We start from the raw sequence: 8023 nt of genomic DNA, 5'->3' as shown, positions 1-8023 counted from the left end.
CCTAGTTTTCCTCGATTTTATGTTAATTGGGGTATTGCCATGCTTTTTATCGATAGGGAAACTTTTAGTTCCTAGTTTAAGTCCCCGGGAAGTGATTTAGCGTATCACTTATAGTGTTGTGATTTTTATGGTTTAGGAGCCTGTGATCCGCCGCGCAGATAGTTCCAGTCAGGTTGACCGGCACACCTGAATTCGAAATCCATGTAAGATTAGTATAATAGTATGCATATGTAGATTACATGTTTAGCGTGCATGTAGGAAGCCTGTTAGATTACATTAGATATGTATGTTGGCTTCAAACCATCCAACTGTGTCATGTCGGAACAGGCTGGAGTATGACCAGCAGCCGGAGTATGACCGGTTCGACCGATAAGGCTGACACTGTATCACGTCGGTACAGGCTGGAGTATGACCAGCAGCCGGAGTATGACCGGTTCGACCAATTAGGTTGATACTTAGGTTGGTGGTTCTGTACTATTTGACGTATCACGTTGGTACAGGCTGGAGTATGACCAGCAGCTGGAGTATGACCGGTTCGACCGATCAGGCTGATACTGTAACACGTCGGTACAGGCTGGAGTATGACCAGCAGCCGGAGTATGACCGGTTCGACCGATCAGGCTATTACTTGTCAATAGTACCGTCCCTATGAACGTTCAGAACTCAGTACCGTGTTGGACACGGCAGTTAGAGGGACTCAGTATCGTATTGGACATTGCAGTTAGGGTTATGGTCAGGGGTATGGGCGTCTGATCATGACCGGGATTTATGTATGAGTATTATTATGCTTTTCTTACTGAGTCTGTCGACTCACAGTGGTATGTTTATGTGTAGGTAAAGGCAAGGCTAGAGCTGATGGACCGTGAACGAGCCTATGAAGATTGTACATGTCGGGGCGGTTAGGCCTGGAGCGTACGATCCTCGGGACAGCAAGGCTATTTTTGTAATTAGTCGCTAGGCGACAAGTATTTTATATAGACAGTAAACTTTTGTAAATGATTTTGTAATCGGGATCCCGAGTCTTTTGTATAAATATTTTGTAAGTTTAAATAAAAAAGCAAAAAATTTTAATTAATCACGTTTTCCATAACCTCGTTGATTAGCAACGAGCTGCACAACATGTTTAAAAATCACGTAATACGCCTATGTTAGTTAGGGTGTTACAACTGTGCTGACAACACTATAATCTTTAACCAACTCATATGTTCTGGACTTAAAAAGAATTCATACATTATATACATATAATCATGAAATAAATCATGTGAACCATGCAACATAAAATGTTATTTCTAATTTTTATTAATAAGTAAATCTGATTATATGAAATGAGTTTTATTTAGGGCATAAAATCCAACAAAAGCCTCTAGTCCTGCTTTGTGATAACAATGGAGCAATAGCCAACAGTAAGGAACCTCGGAGCCACAAGAGAAGCAAACATATAGAAAGAAAATATCATATTATCAGAGAATATGTGGCAAGAGGGGATGTACTGGTGGAGAAAGTGGACACACAGGACAACTTAGCTGATCCATTCACCAAAGTCCTGGCAGTGACTGCATTTCAAAAGCACCGTCAGAATTTAGGGTTAATTGAAATGTACTGATTAGTTTGATATTAGTGCAAGTGGGAGTTTGTTGGGTTTTATGCCCTAAATAAAACTCTATTTCAATGTAATCCAGATTATTCAATATCAATAAAGTAACAGAAGTATTTTTCATTCATTTGTGTATGTGTTGGTTCACCTTATCAATTGCTTGTCTATTTGATTTATAAATTCATTCAAACCCTTTTCACATACTTGATCATGTTTATTGTGTTGTCAACACAGTGGAAAGTAAACATGACTATGTGAATAAAGATTCCTAGATTTATCAGAACACTGGGTTTTACTGATATGACAATCTACAACAGAGTTTACTTGCATTTGGGGAAATGCTATGTTCTTTCCAGAACATTGGTTAAAGTAAAGCTTGGGTTGGATGCATGGAGTATGCATTGGAATGGACCGATATTGAACTTTGAAATAGATTTATTAAACTTACCGTAACATCTATTCAATTCAATATCACTTAGTTGATCCTAGATCAAATGATCTAAATCCTGATATCATTAGGTTCAATCTCAAGAGTATTATTCGTGTTCTTTGATTTGTTAGTTAAGCCTACTTTTGGGTCAGGGGGATACGTACATTTTGGGAACACGGTAGTGCAATTGAGTGGGAGCGCTAACATAAATATGGAATCTATAGCTTCTATCTGGGGAATAGAAAGCAAAGGATGATTTCCTTCGATCTTAACCAAACGAAAATAAATGGTGGAGTACTCATTTCACTTAGCTGAAATATCATTTATACAGGGTTAAGTGTTTTAAGGATAAAATACATTGTAGGGTGTTACGGTAATTAAATCCCTTTGCAGTGTAAATCATCTAGAGGATCATTGATCAACTTAGGATTATAACAATGGATAACTAATGACGTGTCTATATGGTGGAACATATAGAGCGTTCTATATAACTGAGAGTGCAATTCTAAGTTCTATGCGTGGATTCAACGAACAATTAATAAGTCAGTATATTTAAGTTGTAAATTCTTGATCTGCTTATTGGAAGCTCAGATATATAGACCCATGGTCCCCTCACTAGTTGAGACAATATTGCTTGTAAGACTCATTTAATTGATTTTAATTAATCAATTATAATTCTCAAGTTAGACTATGTCTATTTGAGAATTTATCACTTACTAAGGGCAAAACAGTAAATAAAGAATTTGTAGTGTATATTTATTAATTGGGAAACTTTGATTAGTTTTATTATTAATAAATAAATGACAATATATTATTTGATAATTAATTATAATTATTAAATAATTAGATTTGACATTTATGTGGTTGAATAAGGGAATTGGAAGTTTTTGACAAAATGGGAAACTAGGAATGATGGAAAAGGATAGTTGGAAAAGTGGAAGGCTTGTTTCCACAATTGCTAGGCCGGCCACCTTTGCTTCCTTTTTCCAATTTATTTTTCATTTTTTAATGCCAAGTAATTCAACCATAACCCTATGTGGTCTTCTATAAATAGAGGTAAAGGCTTCAGGTTTTACACACACTTTGACATTATTTTCTTTCACTCAAAAACCATTTTGAAGCCGCCACTCTCTCTCTCTCTACCTTCTCTGTTTTTTGAAATCCTCTAAGTGATAGAGTAGTGCCCACACACATCAAGTAATACCTCAATCATAGTGAGGAAGGCTGTGTAGAATTCAGAATCAACAAAGAAGGACATTCGGGCTCAGATCTTGATTATACTCTGCGACAGAAAGGAATCAAGGGTTAGAGATCTGAGTGGGAGGAGACATATATTCCGCTGCACTCAATGTAAGATTTCTCATACTTTTATGTGTTTAATTTTCTATCGTTTTAGAAGTTCATATTTAGGTTGTTAAATCAACATACTTGTGATTAGATCTAAGATCCTGGTAAAATAATTCCAACAAATCCTTGGGCATCTTCCTCAATGAATGTTATGGAGTCATTTTACCCTTTGAAGTTCTTTGGTGGCCTTCGCTCCAAGCTCAAGACCATTGGGGGTTGTCTTGCCTCCCAAGCATACCTATCCCTTCCATTATGGGTATCAACTCCCACTTTTGGTCCCCTAAAAATTGTCCTTATGCCTCTTATTACCCTTGGAGCTCTGTTTGGAGTTTTTTTCCTCTTATCCTCCTCTCTCCATTCTTCGAGACGTCAATCCTCTTGGCAGTATCTTCTTTGAAATCCACTTTGCATCAGGTTCTCGATTTCCATTTTAAGATGAGAACATTCTTCGGTTGTGTGACCAATATCTCTATGGAACTTACAAAACTTATTTGGATCCCTCTTCGATCTATCCTTTCTCATAGGAGTTAGCTTTTTGAAAGGCCCTCGATGCTCATTTGTCAAGAAGATGTGCTCCCTTGAACATGTAAGTCTAATGTAGTAATTGAATTCTCTAGGCCACAGATCTTCTTCCCTTCTAACCCTCGTATTTCGATCATTCCTTCCACCATCAAATTCTCTTTTCTTTTAAGGCTCATCATATAAGTGGAAGTTCGTTAATCTGTCTTAGCCACTTTTTCCTTCTGTTAAATTCTCATGTCCGCCCTCAACTCAAATGTATTTCTTGGCTCTTTCGTAAAATTCTTCCAAGTCCTCTAACTCTCTCTTCAGCATGTTATTCCACAACTTACTTTTTGGATGGACTCATGCGGCTATGACCATCTTGTGCTCATCCTTGGTTAACCTCCCAACTTTGGCCGCTTCAACATTGAAACATTGGATGTAGCTTTTTCAGTTTCTCCCTACTTAATGTTTGCTAGGCTTCTCCTAGGGTAGAGTAGTCCCGAGAGGCATGGTGTTGAGCCAAGAATTTGTCAGTGAATTGTTTCCAAGAAGTAATAGATTTGGGTGTTAGCCGTTTGAACCACTTGAATGTTGTGCCTGTAAGCGTTGCCTCCAAGAAGTAATTATTTTGTTAAAGGCATCTAGGTGGTACTTTGGGTCTGTTATCCCTTCCTAAGGTAACATGTTTGGTTCTTTGAAATTCGTAGGCAATGGTTCGACCTGAATTTCAATTTAGAATGGGGATTCCTCATCAAAATCATCCTCCTCCAATTACATTCTTCCAAAGCGGCCGACGCTATTCTCCGTTGAATATCCTCCATTTCCTTGTTTAGTTCTTTTCTCCTCTTAGTTAGCTTCTCTCAGAGGTCTAGTGGTGTAGGCCTTGTTCTTCTCTTGTCCCAAGAGAATCTACTGAGGGTGCTCGTTTCTCGACCGCAATTTTTTGACGAAGCTTTTCTCTTAGGTGACCTTGGATTTCCTTGGACTCGGTGTTTTTAGGTTGCAAATAGGGTTCCAAATCTTTGCGAGATAATCCTCTTCGTGGTGAAGATTCTGGGGTGCCACTCATGGAATACTTGGACATTCCTTCTTCTCTTATCTCACTTACGCCTTTCTTTCTTTCTTCTGGTTCCCTTTGCCCAACTAAAGGTGCCTCAGAGTGACCTTTTAGGAGTTCTTCAAGTTCTCTCTGCATGTTTGTGATGGTTTTTTTCTAGCCGCATGTTGCTTGTCCTTAACTCATTCTTCTCCTTGTTGTGAATATGAGATCGAGAGCTTAAACTCACTGAGTAAGCCAGCTTCTCCTTCCCTTGTCAGTGGTGTGAGATTCTAGGATCCCTTGGTATCGGCGGTTGAGGTTTCCTTATCAGTGACTGAACTTTTTTCCTTTGTGATCCATTTCCACCATCAGACGTGATGGAGGCAGTCACCCCATCTCGTTGCATGTTCATTGGGTTCTCCTCGTGGTGGTTTTCCTCTTCTCTTACTGGAGGCCTGTGACTGTTTGTGCCTCCTTCTCTGGCTTCAGGCCTCTGGCCATTTGTACCTTCTCCTCCAATGATGGGTGGTGCTTTATCTTGCCTTCAAATAAATAGTTGAGTGTCATCAAGGAAAACCTCCACTTCTTGGACACGACAAGAACATCTTGACATTTTTTATGATGGTATGTAAGGAATCAACTTAGCCTTAGCCTATCATTCCCACAGACAACGCCAAATTATTGATAGTAAGAACTCGTCAACTAACTAATTAAGGAAAATCTAACGTTAAGAACTTGAAATAGAAGATAACTAAGAAAGTTTCTCAAACCCTTCAAGAAATGGTAAGAAACTCAGGGTTCCAATGATATTCAAAGTTCTTTCTACCAGAATTTTCCCTCCCCTTTACATCTATTCAAATGGTCTATTTATACTAGAGCTACTGAGGCTTTGAATTACATGTTCCCCCCAAGTTAATGGAGGGGTACAAAATTCCTTTAGTACCATGAAGATCAGGTGGATAGTGGTGAAATGGTAGTCGGATGTCAGCTTGTACCTCTAATGAGGCAAGCTTTGTCTCCACTATTTGTACTTCGAGTGAGATAAGCTTTGTCTCCACTATTCGTATTTGTAGTATGATCACTACCTCATAGAGGCATGCCTACTCCAACGGTCTCATCCTTGGTTATCCATCATTTTTGTCCGTCCCTCCTTATTCTCCCATGTTCAAGGTATTATGAAGACATACAATAAATTTGAACTAAGTGTTCCACTTGATGTTGGTTCTCACATTTAGAGACTATGTACATGATGGGATGGTCTTCTAAGTATTTGAGAGAGTATCTTAGGAGAAGGAAAGAAGGGAGAGTGGGGAAAGGAGAGAGGAGGGAGCAGGGAGTGGGGAGAGAGGAGAGCGGGGAGCAGGGAGCAGGGAGAGGGAAGGGCGGGGAGAGGGGAGTGGGGAGAGCAAGGAGAGAACAGAGGGGGGAGCAGGGAGAGGGGAGACAAGGGTGGCCCGCCTATTTACCCTTTTGAACTTTTTCGGTGGGCTTTGGAATCTTTTTCTTTCTCAAATTATGTGGCCTCTTTAGAAAATATACTCGGTGAATTTTTGGGGTTCACATCTATTAGCGTTGAAAGAGGGTGAACCACTATAAAATATGGTGATAATTATTTTTATTTATGTACTCTTTACATTTATTTCTGAGTTGGCTATTTTCATAGTCACACTACTATATCGTAAATTATGCATAAATTTTTAAAAATGGGTGGAATGTCTACTATTATTGTGATGTATATATATTATCATATAAAATATGGGTGACTACTTAATGGTTACATTTTATTGTAACCATGATAGTTACATTTTTGTTGACCTGTAATTGTAGGTTACCAACATGTAAAAAATTCCTTTTTAGAATTAAATTAACTATAATTAAATATTTCTTAAAATAATTAATTTTGAATTTGAATATTTAATTAGAGCCTTTTTAGCAATTAATATTAATAATTTTATTTTTATATAATAAGTCTCTATTATAATTTTTTAACAGTTAAGTCATTTAATTATAATATTTACAATAAAACTCTATTATTTTATAAAAATTAAACTTTTACCTCTTCTAAAATATATTTTTGAATAATTAATCAATAAGTTTGAGAATAATGCGAAATACTAGAATACGAGTATTCATGATTTATACATCATATCTAAACTTTAATTTCATCTGTATATCTTCAAGTTATATGTTTTAAACACAACTTGAAAACAACCAACTTCATATATGCATATTTTTATCAGTAACACATATTCGAGATCAATAACCAGTAAATGATGTACTAACTTTATTGACGATACATAGTCAAAATTAATAATTAATAACATTAGTTGCTAAGTTTATCAAGAATACATGTTCAAGATTCATAACCAATAACAATTAATAACATTTAAACCTTAAATAATACATATCAAAGTCAATAACTAATAACAATTATTAACTTTCAAACTTTTTCAATTACACTTATTCAAGATCAATAACCGATAATAGTTAGCAACTTTCAAACATTTCAATAATATATATTCAAGATCAATAACTAATAATAATCAATAATTTTAAACTTTTGTAATTTTTTTTTTATAATTCCACTCTGATTAATTGATACATAGATATTAATTTAGAACTTAAAGAATGAAGGATAAAGTGACTTGATCTCTGAGAGAGAAGAATTACATGACAGATGGTAGAATGAAGTACAGATGTGTCAAGTGCGGCAAAAAAGTTATCTTTAACTTTATAATCGCTATAAAAAAAAAATTAAATCACTTGAACCAATCTTGGACTGACACACTTATTTGACACTTAAAGTATTGATAATAAGATTTACTGTAGAATTATATTTAATTAGAGGTTATTTTTTACTATTTTTTATTAATTAAGGTTATGAGTGTAATAATTTTAAATTATAAGGAATTTTATTATAAATATTTTAATAATTTAAGTCCAAAAAGTTAATTTCTAAAAGATTATTCTTAAGTAATATATTGTAAAAAATTAATTAATAATTATTAGTAATTTAATTTTAAATATAATTAATTTTAATTAACATTTTATAAGAAAATAAATTTTCAACTTATTATCAGGTTACAATTTATTTATTTATTTTAATTTC

The sequence above is a fragment of the Cannabis sativa genome, chromosome 9 (assembly GCF_029168945.1).
Source record: "Cannabis sativa cultivar Pink pepper isolate KNU-18-1 chromosome 9, ASM2916894v1, whole genome shotgun sequence".
Lineage (NCBI taxonomy): Eukaryota > Viridiplantae > Streptophyta > Magnoliopsida > Rosales > Cannabaceae > Cannabis > Cannabis sativa.
This window is presented reverse-complemented; position numbering follows the sequence as displayed.